At 48.3% G+C, this 17083-nt stretch overlaps 1 protein-coding gene across 2 annotated transcripts in view; it reads left to right on the forward strand.

The window, feature by feature from the left end:
• The window catches only part of MYBPC2 (myosin binding protein C2), a 128596-nt gene extending 114601 nt beyond the window's left edge, over positions 1-13995 (forward strand). For both annotated transcript variants that reach the window (XM_069741152.1, XM_069741153.1), the window contains one exon: positions 13786-13995. The gene's annotated coding sequence lies outside the window, so the exon portion shown is untranslated. The remainder of the gene's footprint in view (positions 1-13785) is intronic.
• Positions 13996-17083: the final 3088 nt, after the last annotated feature.

The raw sequence follows: 17083 nt of genomic DNA on the forward strand, positions 1-17083 counted from the left end.
ACCTCAGGGACATTGTAATGGTCTGTAATGAGACACATTTTGTACTTGTTGAGTTCCACGTGTGCAAGGAGAAAAAGTCAGCCACCTTGTACAAATGCAGCAGTACTGCTGTACAAGGTGGCTGTTATACATAGAAACACCTGGGGGGGTGGGGGGCAGGCTCCCTTCAATTTCAGTTCATGTGCCTGCGTGGCATTTGCAGGACACGTTGCCAGCTACACAGCAGGGGAACAGCTGGTGGTGCTGAACCCCACTAACACATTGGCTGGTGTTTTTCTCTGTGCAGCTAGCATGTCCGGGCAGAAACTGGCGTTGTTTGAGCCCAGGGTCAGCAGGAGGAGGAGAGGAGCAAAGTGTAGGCCGAAGCCTGCACTGGGGGCAGCTTTTGTTCAGTTGTGCCAGCGTGGCTTGTGCTGGACACGATGCCGACTACACAGCAGGGGAACAGCTGGCGGTGCTGAACCCCACTAACACATTGACTGGTGTTTTTCTCTGTGCAGCTAGCATGTCCGGGCAGAAACTGGCGGTGTTTGAGCCCGGGGTCAGCAGGAGGAGGAGAGGAGCAGAGTGTAGGCCTAAGCCTGCACTGGTGGCAGCTTTTGGTCGGTTGTGCCAGCGTGGCTTGTGCTGGACACGATGCCAACTACACAGCAGGGGAACAGCTGGCGGTGCTGAACCCCACGAACACATTGACTGGTGTTTTTCTCTGTGCAGCTAGCAGTTCCGGGCAGAAACTAGCGGTGTTTGAGCCCAGGGTCAGCAGGAGGAGTAGAGGAGCAGAGTGTAGGCCGAAGCCTAGTTGAACCAATTTCAAAGGTTACCTTTAACCCCCCCCTCAGGTGTTGCAAGGTACAAGAGCCACACCTTGAACAGCATTAATGATGCACAAGTCAAAGGTTGCTCTATTTAATTTTGCTCCTTGCACACGCTGAATAAAACACGTACACTATTTAGCCCATTATACTGTCAAACAGTAGTGGAGGCGTGACTACTAGTCTTTTTAAGGAGATGCAGCACAGGTGTCAAAATTTACACCTAGCTGCTGTGCGCAGATTCCTGAGCATTGTTATTTGCTGTACAGGAGTCTGCGCTATTGGGATCCCTTGGCCATGCGCTGTGAGCGCTTCCTGTCTTCTGACCTCATTTAATGTCGGCCGTTACTGTTAGCGATGGACATGAATCCCAGACCCACAGTGTGTTTTCAAAAAATCACACTGCGTGGCTGGGATTCGTGGCCTTGTTCAGTAAATATGTTTGACGCTCACACATGTCCTTACACCTGCTTCAGACTGGGCGGCCTCATCTGATCCCTTATCGCCTGCCGCGGCCATGAGGACACCCAGTCTGAAGAAGGCGGAAGGAGATGAGTGAACACAGGCAAACATATGCACTGCACATGCCCATCAATCACACCCTCGCTGTTCAAAAAAATAAGACACCGAGGGGCGTTGTTTCGAGCAGGGCAGACGCACAGGCGCAGCCAGCTAACCAATGATGTCAAAAGACGGGCAGCGCTAACAAGGGTGGTGCTGCGTATCATTAGAAAGGAAAGTCACACCTCAGGGACAGTGGAATGGTCTCAATGAGACACATTTTGTACGTGTTGAGTTCCACGTGGGCAAGGAGAAAAAGTCAGCCACCTTGTACAAATGCAGTAGTACTACTGTACAAGGTGGCTGTTTTACATAGAAACACCTGGGGGTGGGGGGCAGGCTCCCTTCAATTTCAGTTCATGTGCCTGCGTGGCGTTTGCAGGTCACGTTGCAAGCTACACAGCAGGGGAACAGCTGGCGGTGCTGAACCCCACTGACACATTGACTGGTGTTTTTCTCTGTGCAGCTCGCATGTCCGGGCAAAAACTGGCGGTGTTAGAGCCCAGGGTCAGCAGGAGGAGGAGAGGAGCAATGTGTAGGCCGAAGCCTGCACTGGTGGCAGCTTTTGTTCTGTTGTGCCAGCGTGGCTTGTGCTGGACTTGATGCCGACTACACAGCAGGGGAACAGCTGGCGGTGCTGAACCTCACTAACACATTGACTGGTGTTTTTCTCTGTGCAGCTAGCAGTTCCGGGCAGAAACTGGCGGTGTTTGAGCCCAGGGTCAGCAGGAGAGGAGCAGAGTGTAGGCCGAAGCCTAGTTGAACCAATTTCAAAGGTTACCTTTAACCCCCCTCAGGTGTTGCAAGGTACAAGAGCCACACCTTGTGCAGCATTAATGCTGCACAAGTAAAAGGTTGCTCTATTTGTTTTGCTCCTTGCACACGCTGACTAAAACACGTACACTATTTAGCCCATTATACTGTCAAACAGTTGTGGAGGCGTGACTTGTCTTTTTAAGGAGACGCAGCACAGGTGTCAAAATTTGCACCTAGGTACTGGGCGCAGATTCCTGAGCGTTGTTATTTGCTGTACAGGAGTCTGCGCTATTGTGATCCCTTGGCCATGCGCTGTGAGCGCTTCCTGTCTTCTGACCTCATTTCATTTCGGCCGTTGCGGTTAGCGATGGACATGAATCCCAGACCCACAGTGTGTTTTCAAAAAATCACACTGCGTGGCTGTGATTCGTGACCTTGTGCAGTAAATAGGTTTGCCGTTTACACATGTCCTTACACCTGCTCCAGACTGGGCGGCCTCAGCTGATCCCTTATCGCCTACCACGGCCAGGAGGCCGCACAGTCTGAAGAAGGCGGAAGGAGATGAGTTAAGACAGACGAACATATGCACTGCTCGTGCCCATAAACCACACCCTCGCTGACAAAATAAATATGACAACGAGGGGCGTTGTTTCTAGCAGGGCGGATGCACAGGCGCAGCCAGCTAACCATGATGACAAAAGACGGGAAACGCTACCAAGGGGGGTGCTGCGTATCATTAGAAAGGAAAGTCACACCTCAGGGACAGTGGAATGGTCTCAATGAGACACATTTTGTACGTGTTGAGTTCCACGTGGGCAAGGAGAAAAAGTCAGCCACCTTGTACAAATGCAGCAGTACTGCTGTACTAGGTGGCTGTTATACATAGAAACACCTGGGGGGGTGGGGCCAGGTTCCCTTTAATTTCAGTTCATGTGCCTGCGTGGCGTTTGCAGGTCACGTTGCCGGCTACACAGCAGGGGAACAGCTGGCGTTGCTGAACCCCACTAACACATTGGCTGGTGTTTTTCTCTGTGCAGCTAGCACTTCCGGGCAAAAACTAGCGGTGTTTGAGCCCAGGGTCAGCAGGAGGAGGAGAGGAGCAGAGTGTAGGCCGAAGCCTGCACTGGTGGCAGCTTTTGTTCTGTTGTGCCAGCGTGGCTTGTGCTGGACACGTTGCCGACTACACAGCAGGGGAACAGCTGGCGTGCTGAACCCCACTGACACATCACCTAGTGTTTTTTCTGTGTAGACAACACTTCCAGGTGGCAACTGACAGTGTTGACACCCAGGGAATCAAAGAGGAGCAGAGTGTAGGCCGAAGCCTGCAGTGGAGCAAGTTGAAAGGGAACCTTTAACCCCCCCCCCAGGCATTTGTTGCTGAAAGAGCCATCTTGTACAGCAGTAATACTGCACATGGAAAATGGTGGCTCCGAAAATTATGCTCCTTGCAAACGCTGAAGTACACACTCATATAATGTGTCCCCTCACACCGTCAAACCATCCCGGAAGTGGGACTTTCCTTTGTAATGTGACACAGCACAGCCGTCATTCCAACCCCCTTGGTGCCGGGCGCCACCTCCTCAACGTTGTTTGGTTCTGTCACTGAGCCCGCGCTGTAATGTTATCCCTTGGCCATGCACAGTTAGCGGTGCCAGTCTTCTGACATCATGTAGGTGTCAGGCTGGCAGTGCCTGTGCGTCCAAGCTGCCCGAGATCCAACCTTGCAGTGTCATCTAATGTAGTCCCACTGCGGGCCAGGGATCCATGGGCATGCGCAGTGCATATCATCGCCTCTCACTCACCTCCTTCCTGCTTCTTCAGACTGTGCGGCGTCACGGCCGTGGCATGTTATTAGGGATCAGCTGACGCCGCCTAGTCTGAAGAAGCGTGAAGAAGGGGAGTGAGAGGCTAGTATATGCACTGCGCATGGCCATGGATACCAGGCCCACTGTGGGATCACATTAGACGACACTGCGAGGTGTGATTTCGGGCAGCGTGGACGCACAGGCGCAGCCAGGACGACAACAAATGATGTCAGAGGACGGGCAGCGCAAACTGTGCATGGCCAAGGGATAACATAACAGCGCAGGGTCCATGACGGAATCAAACAACGCTAAGGAGGCAGCGCACGGTGCCAAGGGGGTAGCAATGACGGCTGTGCTGCGTCACATTACAAAGGAAAGTCCCACCTCCGGGACGGTTGGACGGTGTGAGGGGACACATTACATGAGTGTGTAGTTCAGTGTTTGCAAGGAGCATAATTTCAAGAGCGACCTTTCCCTTGTGCAGTATTAGTGCTGCACATGGTGGCTCTTTCAGTAACAAACGCCTAGGGGGGGGGGGACAGGTCCCCTTACATTTTAGTTGTGCCAGCGTGGCGGTCGCATGACACGTTGCCGGATACACAGCTGGGGATCAGCTGACGTTACTGAACCCCAATAACAGAGGAGCGACTGTTGACTGTGCACACAGCACTTCCAGGCACCAACTGGCGGTGTTAGAGCCCAGGGACAGCAGGAGGAGCAGAGGAACAGAGTGTAGGCCGAAGCCTGATTGGAGCAAGTTGAAAGGAAACCTTTAACCCCCCCCCCAAGACGTTTGTAGCTGAAAGAGCCATCTTGTGCAGCACTAAGGATGCAAAAGGAAAAGGTTGCTCTTTTAATTATGCTCCTTGCAAACACCGAAGTAAACACTAAAAATGTGTCCCTTTATACCGTTAAACCGTTCCGGAGGTGCGAATTTCCTTCGTAATGGGACACAGCACAGCTGTCATTCCTATCCCCTTGATGCCGTGCGCTGCCTCCTCAGCGTTGTTTTAAGCTGTCACGGAGCCTGCGCTGTTCTGTTAGCCCTTGGCCATGCCCAATTAGCGCTGCCTGTCTTCTGACATAATTTGGTGTCAGGCTGTCAGTGCCTGTGCGTCCACGCTGCTCCAGATCCCACCTCGCAGTCTCGTCTAACGTAATCCCACTGCGGGCCTTGGAACCATGGGCATGCACAGTGCATAACCTCGACTCTCACTCCCCTCCTTCCCTCTTCTTCAGACTGTGCGGTGTCACGGCCGTGGCATGCTAGGGATCAGCTGACGGCGCACAGTCTAAAGAAGGCGGAGGGAAATGAGCGAGAGCCCGAGGGGAAGATATGCACTGCGCATGCCCATGGATCCCAGGCCCGCAGTGTGACTCAATCAGAAGACACTGCAAGGCGGGATCTCGGGCAGCGCGGCCGCACAGGCGCAGCCAGCCTGACACCAAATTATGTCAGAAGACAGGCAGCGCAAATAGGGCATGCTAAAGGGATAACAGAACAGCGCAGGCTCCGTGACAGCTTAAAACAACGCTGAGGAGGCAGCGCATGGCACCAAGGGGGTAGGAATGACGGCTGTGCTGCGTCACATTACGAAGGAAAGTCCCAGCTCCGGGACGGTATAACGGTATCAGTGAACACATTTTATAAGTGTTAAGTTCTGCGTGTGCAAAGAACTAAAAAAAAAGAGCTACCTTTTCCTTGTGCAGCATTACTGCTGCACAAGATGGCTCTTTCAGTAACAAACGACGGGGGGGGGGGGGGGGTGGACAGGTTCCCTTACATTTAGGTTGTTGTGCCAGCGTGGCGGTCGCAGGACACATTGCCGGCTACACAGCTGGGGATCAGCTGACGTTACTGAAACCCAATAACACTGGGTCGTATGTTTTTACTGTGCAGCCTGCACTTCTGAGACGCAACTGGCGGTGTTGGAGCCCAGGAATAGCAGTTCAGGTGGTAGAAAGATGAACACAGCAGGAGACCTGGATGACACCCAATTACTTAATCAGGCAGAGGAGTGGCAAATTCCTGCGAGATCCAGGCCTGGTTCATTTTCAGGAAAGTAAGCCGGTCAACGTTATCGGAGGATAGTCGCATGCGACGGTCTGTTAGTACACCACCTGCGGCACTAAAGACACGTTCCGATAAGACACTAGCCGCAGGGCAAGCCAGCACCTCCAATGCATACTGGCTTAGCTCTGGCCATGTATCCAGCTTAGAGACCCAAAACTTGAACGGGGAAGAGCCGTCTGGGAGTACAGTAAGAGGGCAAGCCATGTAGTCTGTCACCATCTGACGGAACCGTTGCCTCCTGCTGACTGGAGCCGCCGGTGATGGTGTAGACATTTGGGGCGGGCACACAAAAGTGTGCCAGAGTTGTGCCATACTGGGCTTGCCTTGGGCAGAGGCACTGCTTCTGCTCCCTCTTTGGGCAGAGCCTCCCCCACTGCCTCGACGCACTGAGCTGCTTTGTAAAGCACTAGCAGCACTCCTCTCAGTTGGACAGGAGAAGATGATGGAATTCACCAGTGTGTCGTGGTACTCCCGCAATTTACGCTCCCGGGTCAACGCAGGGATGAGGTTTTGGACGTTGTCCCGGTAGCGAGGATCGAGGAGGGTGAACACCCAATAATCAGGCATGTTGAGAATGTGGTCGATGCGGCGGTCGTTTCTCAGGCACTGCAGCATGAAATCCACCATGTGCTGCAGAGTGCCAACTGGCCCAGAAACGCTGTCCCCTGCTTGAGACATGATCTCTGCCCGCTCGTCATCACCCCACCCTCGCTGTACACACTGACCACTGGACAATTGTGTCGCTCCCTCCTCTGGACGGAGCTCTTCCTCCTCCATTGACTCCTCCTCATCCTCCTCACAAATTGGCCCCTGCGTACCCCTTTGTGAGGAACCACGTGGCGCTGAATCTCCAGAAGCTGATGGAAAAGGTGACTCCTCATCCTCCACCTCTTCCACCACATCATCCCTTAACCCTTGCAAAGTTTGCTGAAGCAGGCAGATAAGGGGGACAGTCATGCTGACTAGTGCATCATCTGCACTTGCCATCCGCGTGGAATAATCAAAAGGACGCAAAACCTGGCAGACGTCCTTCATAGTGGCCCACTCTGTGGTTGTGAAGTCTGATCGGCGCTGACTGCGACTTCTTTGCGCCTGATGCAGCTGGTACTCCATAACTGCTTGCTGCTGCTCACACAACCGCTCCAACATATGTAACGTGGAATTCCACCGGGTAGGTAGGTCACATATGATGCGGTGTTCATGTTCCGGAAGGCGGAATCGGCGCTGCAGAGCAGCAATGCGGGATCTGGCCAAGCTGGAACGCCGCAAGTGAGCACACTCTAGGCGGACCTTGTGCAGCAGGGCATCAAGATCCGGATAGTCCCTCAGAAAACTCTGCACAACCAAATTGAGCACATGTGCCAGACATGGGATGTGAGTGAGGTTGCCAAGGGCCAAAGCTGCCACCAGATTTCGGCCATTGTCACACACTACCATGCCTGGCTGGAGATTCGCTGGCAGTAACCACACATCGCTCTCCTGCTTGATGGCATTCCAGAGCTCCTGCGCTGTGTGGCTTCGATGCCCCAATGAAACTAGTTTCAAGACGGCCTGCTGACGTTTGGCCACGGCTGTGCTCATGTCGGTCATAGGTAAACGTTCACGGGTCCATGTGGAGGTGGACTGTGACGGATCCTGCAGAGAGGAATCAGAGGAACTGGTGTAAGAGGAGGAGTCGATGCGTACAGACTGGATTCCTGCAATCCTTGGAGTGGGCAGGACACGTCCTGCGCCACTCGCACGATCTGTACCTGGCTCAACAACATTAACCCAATGGGCAGTGAGGGAAACATATCGCCCCTGTCCATGCTGACTGGTCCACGCATCGGTGGTGAGGTGGACCTTGCTACTGACGGCGTTCAGTAGCGCATGTTTTATGTTTGCCTCAACATGCCTGTGCAGGGCAGGGACAGCCTGCCTGCTGAAGTAAAAGCGGCTGGGCACCTTGTACTGTGGGACTGCCAATGCCATCAAGTCACGGAAGCTGTCAGTCGCCACCAGCCTGAACGAGAGCATTTCCAGGGACAACAGTTTGGCAATGCCTGCATTCAGAGCCTGTGCTCGGGGGTGGTTGGCCGAGAATGCCCGCCTTTTCTCCCATGCCTGGACTACCGATGGCTGTAGAGTAGACTGGGAGTGTGAGGATGACTGGGAAGGTGGTGCTGTGGGTGGAATTACACTAGGTCTCTGGACAACAGTGGAGGAAGAGGCAACACGAGATGAAGAGGTGGTAGCTGCCGCTGTTGGTTGGCCTACGTCTTCACTGTGTTTCTGTAACTCCACCGCGTGCCTGTTCCGCACATGTTTCCACATATTTGTGGTATTGAGGTTGCTGACACTTTTACCTCTTTTTACTTTCTGATGACACAGCTTGCATTTGACAAAACAAATGTCATCTGCAACTGTGTCAAAAAAGGACCAGGCACTGCAAGTCTTGGGAGCGCCCTTTTTGGCTTTTGAAAGAGACAGGCTCCTAACGGGTGGCAAAGTGGAGGCTACAGGCTCCGCAGTCTTCCCCCTCCCTCTCCCTCTTTGGCCCGTAAGGGGAAGCTCTTCCTCAGAGCTGCTCCCACCACCTTCCTGTTCCTCACGCCACTATGGGTCAAGGACCTCATCATCTCCACTACCCTCTGCCACCAACTGCTCCTCCTGGGTAGTCTCGGCAGCACAGTACGCATCAGAAAGCGGCACCTGAGTTTCATCATCAGATGCGTACTGCGCTGTGGTCACCGGAGGCACTGGCCCACCTGCCTCTTCAGAGTCAGAGAGATAAAGCTTTTGGGCATCACTGCACACTGCCTCTTCTTCCATTTCTCCAATGCTGCTTGGCTGGCCCCCTGTTTCCAAGCCAAGAGATTCAGAGAACAGAAGTAGAGACGGCTCCTGTCCTGGGCTCTCTGACTGCCTGGCCAATTTGGCAGGTGGTGAAGAGACAGATGGCTGCTCTCCAGTGCTCTGTGCCTGAGAGGATGTGGCACTAACTGAAGTCGATGCCGAGGCGTTAGCTGCCATCCACCCGACAACGGCTTCAATTTGGTCTTCACGTAGCAGCGGTGCACGGCGCTCTCCGACAAAGCTGCGCATGAAGGACTGTTCCCTGCTGAAACTGAGTGACGACGAGTCACCGGCGCCCGCAGCAGGCACAGAATCACCACGTCCTCTCCCTGCTCCTCTCCCTGCTCCGCGCCCACGCCCACGTGCCTTACTCCCTGCCCTCTTCATCTTGGTTGACAGATAAAGATAAGCAGAAAAGTACTAAGGCCTTAGTGTGCTTATTCCTGAAATGCTCCTCCTAACAGGTGTAAGAAACACTAATGTTGTAAATTGTGGACTAAACTTTATTATTTTTCAAATGTGGCCTACACAAGTGTTAAGTTGTGTTTGGTGAACTTAACTTTTTTTTTGGTGCAGATCGGGCTACAGAGCTAGTTTAAATCACACGGAGACCGTGTAGACAGCCGTAAACGGCGCTGCAAGGCCAAAAAACCCTCCTCTCGGTTATCCTATATAGTGTTTTTCCACTATTTAGCTGGATACGAGTGGAAAGACACTAATAGGAATTTTTTTTTTCAAATTTTAAACTGGCTGCACTATTTGAAAAAAAGTAAAATTTTTCTCAAGGTATGAGGCAGTAATGAACCCTGAACTGAATCCAACCGGCTATGGCTGCACACAGACTACAGGGCGAGCTGGGCTCACACGGAGACCGTGCAGACAGCCGTAAACGGCGCTGCAAGGCCAAAAAAACCTCCTCTAGGTTATCCTATATAGTGTTTTTAAACTATTTAGCTGGATACGAGTGGAAAGACACTAATAGGAATTTTTTTTTTCAAATTTTAAACTGGCTGCACTATTTGAAAAAAAGGAAATTGTTTTTCAAGGTATGAGGCAGTAACGCACCCTGAGCTGAATCCAACCGGCTATGGCTGCACACAGACTACAGGGCGAGCTGCGCTCACACAGAGACCGTGCAGACAGCCGTAAACGGCGCTGCAAGGCCAAAAAAACCTCCTCTAGGTTATCCTATATAGTGTTTTTCCACTATTTAGCTGGATACGAGTGGAAAGACACTAATAGGAATTTTTTTTTTTCAAATTTTAAACAGGCTGCACTATTTGAAAAAAAGTAAAATTTTTCTCAAGGTATGAGCCAGTAACGAACCCTGAGCTGAATCCAACCGGCTATGGCTGCACACAGACTACAGGGCGAGCTGGGCTCACACGGAGACCGTGCAGACAGCCGTAAACGGCGCTGCAAGGCCCAAAAACCCCCCTCTAGGTTATCCTATGTAGTGTTTTTCCACAATAGAGCTGGAGACTGGTGGAAAAACACTAATAGGAAATTTGAGAAAAAATGTGCAGCAGGCTGCACTAAGAGCAAAAAAGGACAACTGTGTGAGGCAGTGTGAACCCCCCCTGAGCTGAATACAACCGGGTATATGGCTGCACACAGACTACAGAGTGAGCTGCACACACACACACACACAGAGACCTTGCAGAACGCTGTTAAAACAGCGCTGCAAGGCAAGAGCAAGGTGAACAGTGAAGAACACACAGCGTTTTGCTAAATTAGCCTTTGGAAAGGAAAATAAAGCAATTAGCTAGCTCGACTGGCCCTCAGTTAGAACACAGCGTCCTGTCCCTAACTGAAATCACAGCAGAGTGAGCGCAAAATGGCGGCAGCGTTTTTTATAGTGCAGAGTGACATCATTTCAGCAGCCAATCCCAGCCTTGCCAGTACTTACATGCCCACCATGCTAAACAGGATGTGCCCACACTTCCAATCATTCCTCATTGGCTGCTGCGTTCAGTTTGAATTCTGGGAACTTCCGATTCCGGTATCCGATACGCGGGAAGTATCGGAATTCGGTATCGGAATTCCGATACCGCAAATATCGGCCGATACCCGATACTTGCGGTATCGGAATGCTCAACACTAGTTACGACAGTGACTTATAGGAGTCCCATAATCTATGACCTTAGTCATTGCGTGACCCGACATTGCACGCGGTGAACCATGCTTATGCCCAGTGTTAACTGTGATTTTTATATGCTTCCATCTGGGGAAAATTAATGAAAAATTGTAAATGCGCAGACACATTTTTTATAGCCTTACTGACTACGGGGTGAAACATTCTTGCAATAAATGGTTAAAAGGGCTTTACAGTTTCAGAAAAACCCCAATGCAGTTTGTTTTGGAAAAATACATTTTGCGTTACTCACCCTCCCCAGGTCCAGCACTGAGCCTCTACCGCTAATCAAGGTGTTTCTTATTATCTACAGCATTAAAGAAGCACACCTCCTCCCATCAATGTTTTTATCCTCTTAATATATTGTATTGTACAGCACTTACAATTGCTCACTTTGCCTTTCTACCCAGCTGATTATTCTCTTTTTTTCTCTGCTCTAAGTAGAAACAGGAAGTCTCTTGTCCTTGCATTAATCATTCCCCCTCTTCCCCTTCTGACCCAGTTGCTCCACCTCACCCTGCCAGGGACTTTTGCAATGACTCATACAGAGAAAATTGACCTCCTGTTTCTACATAGAGCTTAGAAGGATTCGGCTAGTCAGTTTTTAATCACGTGATGTCATAGACCAAATGGAAAAATGGAAAAGAGAAGAATTAAAAGGATAGAAAGGCAAAATGAGCAATTGTAAGTACACAGTGATTATATATATATATATATATTTATATATATATATATATATATATTTATATATACACACACAGTACAGACCAAAAGTTTGGACACACCTTCTCATTTAAAGGGAACCTGTCACCTGAATTTGGCGGGACTAGTTTTTGGTCATATAGGCGGAGTTTTTGGGTGTTTGATTCACCCTTTCCTTACCCGCTGGCTGCATGATGGCTGCAATATTGAATTGAAGTTAATTCTATATCCTCCGTAGTACACTCCTGCGCAAGGCAAGATTGCCTTGCGCAGGCGTGTACTACGGAGGACATAGAATGAACTTCAAAGTAGCTTTGATGACTGCTTTGCAGACTCTTGGCATTCTCTTGATGAGCTTCAAGAGGTAGTCACTGGGAATGGTCTTCCAACAATCTTGAAGGAGATCCCAGAGATGCTTAGCACTTGTTGGCCCTTTTGCCTTCACTCTGCGGTCCAGCTCACCCCAAACCATCTCGATTGGGTTCAGGTCTGGTGACTGTGGAGGCCAGGTCATCTGGCGTAGCCCCCCATCACTCTCCTTCTTGGTCAAATAGCCCTTACGCAGCCTGGAAGTGTGTTTGGGGTCATTGTCCTGTTGAAAAATAAATGATGGTCCAACTAAGCGCAATCCGGATGGAATAGCATGCCGCTGCAAGATGCTGGTGTAGCCATGCTGGTTCAGTATGCCTTCAATTTTGAATAAATCCCCAACAGTGTCACTAGCAAAGCACCCCCACACCATCACACCTCCTCCTCCATGCTTCACGGTGGGAACCAGGCATGTAGAGTCCATCCGTTCACCTTTTCTGCGTCGCACAAAGACACGGTGGTTGGAACGAAAGATCTCAAATTTGGACTCATCAGACCAAAGCACAGATTTCCACTGGTCTAATGTCCATTCCTTGTGTTCTTTAGCCCAAACAAGTCTCTTCTGCTTGCTGCCTGTCCTTAGCAGTGGTTTCCTAGCAGCTATTTTACCATGAAGGCCTGCTGCACAAAGTCTCCTCTTAACAGTTGTTGTAGAGATGTGTCTGCTGCTAGAACTCTGTGTGGCATTGACCTGGTCTCTAATCTGAGCTGCTGTTAACCTGCGATTTCTGAGGCTGGTGACTCGGATAAACTTATCCTCAGAAGCAGAGGTGACTCTTGGTCTTCCTTTCTTGGGGCGGTCGTCATGTGAGCCAGGTTCTTTGCAGCGCTTGATGGTTTTTGCCGCTGCACTTGGGGACACTTTCAAAGTTTTCCCAATTTTTCAGACTGACTGACCTTCATTTCTTAAAGTAATGATGGACACTCGTTTTTCTTTACTTAGCTGCTTTTTTCTTGCCATAATACAAATTCTAACAGTCTATTCAGTAGGACTATCAGCTGTGTATCCACCAGACTTCTGCACAACGTAACTGATGGTCCCAACCCCATTTATAAGTCAAGAAAACCCACTTATTAAACCTGACAGGGCACACCTGTGAAGTGAAAACCATTCCCGGTGACTACCTCTTGAAGGTCATCAAGAGAATGCCAAGAGTGTGCTAAGCAGTCATCAACGCAAAAGGTGGCTACTTTGAAGAATCTAGAATATAAGACATAATTTCAGTTGTTTCACACTTTTTTGTTAAGTATATAATTCCACGGGTTTTATTTAATAGTTTTGATGTCTTTAGTGTGAATGTACAATTTTCATAGTCATGAAAATACAGAAAAATCTTTAAATGAGAAGGTGTGTCCAAACTTTTGGTCTGTACTGTGTAAACATATATATATATATATATATATATATATATGTTGTTGGGAGTGCTTATTCATTGTCACATCCATAGCTCTGCAGCCAGTGAGCTTAGCGGCTCTGCCTGAGTTGATGGCACTGACTGACTGCAGCATTTTGGATGTTGGATCAACACTGCAGACAATAACAGATCCCGGAGGCAGCAGTGGAGACTCACCACTAGCCACTTTTGTACTGATCATCATACATTTCCATGAAGGTGTATCCTCTACAGAACAGATATATTCTGTATAAGTAACTCACTCATTCATTTCGTGTTAGCAATTTGCTTCCATGTAAACGTGTTGTCAGTGATTTGTTCTTCCTTTATGTTTCCATCGCAGGGTTTCGATGAGTCTTCTGCTGGCTTTCAACAACTTAACAGCAAAGAAAACAAAGGACAGTGCTGTCGACACCTCGCTCGTCTTGTTATGTCACATTTCTTTATCGGCTGTTTTATGTATTTATTTGCTTTATCTGGATAATTATTGGACTGAAATGGTCAAATATGTCGAAAGATCGGAAAGATATTATTAAAGAGTGACAGATGTTAAGTGTTCCGGCTACTTACTGCTTGGTTCATTAGTCAAACAGTTCGAAGGAATGGATTAAGTAATGGTGGTGGCAATCTCTAAGTAATTCTTTAAGGGGCCAGATTATAACATTTGCAAAAAAGAGGCAAAACATATGAAATGATGGTATACCAGGGAGTTTTCACAAACCTTCATCTCACCCTCATCTGTCTTGCAGGTCAATGTATTTCTTGTCTTTATATGAAAGGAGAAATTACAGTTATTTATTTTATTATATCATTCTAAATTTTCCAGCTTGCCCCTAAAAATTCTGTAAAAAAGCGTTAAAATGTACAATATGTATATATATATATATATATATATATATATATATTTATTTCACAATGCTAATTTTAACTTATTTATACAATTCTTAAAATATTTATCAATATGACCTGTCAAAATTATAGGTCACATCAATCAATCATAATTAGAATAATTAGAAACCTACTGCGATAGTATCAGGATGGCTTAAAGGGAATCTATAGCCAGATTCAATCTGATGTAGGGGCAGAGACCCTGATTCCAGCGATGTACCACTTACTGGGCTGCTTGATGACGTTTTCATATAATCATTGTTTTATCAGCTGTGGTTCTGCTCCTCTTCTCAATGTTGACCTGTTTATAACCTTGATTGACAGCTCTCTGCTATTCCCAGGGGTGGGAATAGTGGAAGTTTGTGCATATCGAGAACTACCTAAGAGGAGCTTGTCACTGAGAAGACTAGCAAAGGTGCAGCAGATAAAGCGGTGTTTTATCAAAACTACAGACAAAAAGCCTGCTAAATGAAACAGTATTGGAATCAGGGTCTCTCAGATGGTGTAGCAAAATCCATGACGTAGGGGCTGAGACATTGATTTCAGTGATGTATCACTTATTAGGCTGGGTGCTGTTGTTTCAATACAATGAGAGCTTTAGCAGCAGGAGATTATCAGCACAGGACTAGATGTCTCGTGCCTCCTAGTCCAACCAGCAGGGATTAGCAGCTCACTGTGTATAGAATATGTAGGGGGATAGTTTTCTTAGCTATGCTACATCTAAAATCTGTGATTACATCATAACTGCTGCACCCAGTAAACTAAGTGATACATCGCTGGAATCAGGATCTCTGCCCCTACATTATACTGCTCTCAGATGAGGTAGAAAAAAAAACCTGGCGACACATTCCCTTTAAAGAAAAAAAGGAGACTAAGCATACAATTGCCTAGATAATTATTATTTTTTTACCTTTTCGGTGCTTAGAGAGAAACTTTGGAATTTCTTACAGTCACATTGGTTAGGATCCATTGAACATGATATTTTTTTCCCAACATGAAATACTGTGAATTTGCATATGAAGGGGGGAGGCGATGTGTTTCAAGACGGTTCAGCGGGGGACCTAGATGTGATTTATTGCAGTGCGCACCAAGGGGACTGGAGCGACTTCCGCTACTACCGCCATTCACAGCGCAGACAGTCAGTACATTGTCACCGTAGCTCACTACAGCCTTGTTACTAATTGGATCTGTATGCTGCAGCGTTATCAAAGTTTCTATGTCAATAAAAGTTCATCTAGGCAAAGACTGTTTATTCTCGGAAGTTTAGGACATGACTGTTCTGTATGGATAAAAGCCAATGTCACTGCACCCGGAAAGAAAGAAAAGGCAACAGATGAAGCATTGTCTGCGAAACAATGGCCACACTCAGCCCTGTGTACACAGCACACCTGTAATAAAGCCACATTGAGACACAGGACTTTAAAATAAGTCAAGGAAAAGTTTATCTGAGACAGAGCTAATCTCGTCTTTTGGCAAGAAAAATACACTAACGGGAAATAAATTGGCACCTTTCAAGGGATGGGATATTGGGTGAGTATTCAGATTTTGGAGTTCATGTGATGGAAGCAATAAAAACTGTCAAGAGTACAGTTTAGCTGTCACTAAAACAATTTTTCTACTGATCGCTCATACGACAGCTACAATATTTTATCCAGAGTCCTCCATACATAGGGATGTACGGTTTCGCCGAGTTCTCAGGTGTTCTCTATGAGAGTTCCGCTACCACTTCTTATCTTCCCATAAGCAAAGCGGCCGGCGATCTGAAATCAAACTTGCCAGAATTTTCTCTCTGATGACATGTAACGTTGGTAGGCCCCCCATACACATTAGACTGTCAGCTGATCCCACCGATAACCGCAGGTTCGGCTGACGGTAATCTAATGTGTATGGGGGCTGTAACAGACAGCTTCATTGGTTATGGTGGCAAGTCAAAAAACACCAATAGGCTGCATGTTTGTCGATTCATGGTCACTTTAAAAAATCTGACCGCACTTCACATGCGCACAGAGAAATTAGTTATAGATCGTTCTGATAACATACAGTGGCATGTAAAAGTTTGGGCACCCCTGGTCAAAATTACTGTTACTGGGAACAGTTAGACAAGTTGAAGATGAAATGATCTCTAAAATGCCTAAAGGTAAAAATTACATATATCCTTCATATTTTAAGCAAAAATAAATAAATATATATTGCGACAAAAAACAGCAGCCATGGGTTTTCCTAAGCAGCTGTCTAGCACTTTGAAAATGAAAATGGTTGAAATGAAATATGACCTTCATGGAAGAATCATCAAAAGAAAACCTCTCCTGCGTCCTCACCATAAAAATTCAGTGTCAGAAGTATGTAAAAGAACACCTAAATAAGCCTGATGGATTTCGGAAACAAGTCCTGTGGACCGATGAGAATAAAATAAAAAAACTCTTTGGCCACAATGATCAAAGGTAGGGTTGAGCGAAACGGGTCGAACATTTTCAAAAGTCGCCGACTTTTGGCGAAGTCGAGTTTCATGAAACCCGATCCGACCCCTGTGCGTGGTCGGCCATGCGGTACGCGACTTTCGCGCCAAAGTCGCGTTTCAATGACGCGAAAAGCGCCATTTCTCAGCCAATGAAGGTAAACGCAGAGTGTGGGCAGCGTGATGACATAGGTCCTGGTCCCCACCATCTTAGAGAAGGGCATTGCAGTGATTGGCTTGCTGTCTGCGGCGTCACAGGGGCTATAAAGGGGAGTTCCCGCCGACCGCCATGTTACTG

This window comes from Ranitomeya imitator, chromosome 10 (genome assembly GCF_032444005.1).
Source record: "Ranitomeya imitator isolate aRanImi1 chromosome 10, aRanImi1.pri, whole genome shotgun sequence".
Taxonomy (NCBI): domain Eukaryota; kingdom Metazoa; phylum Chordata; class Amphibia; order Anura; family Dendrobatidae; genus Ranitomeya; species Ranitomeya imitator.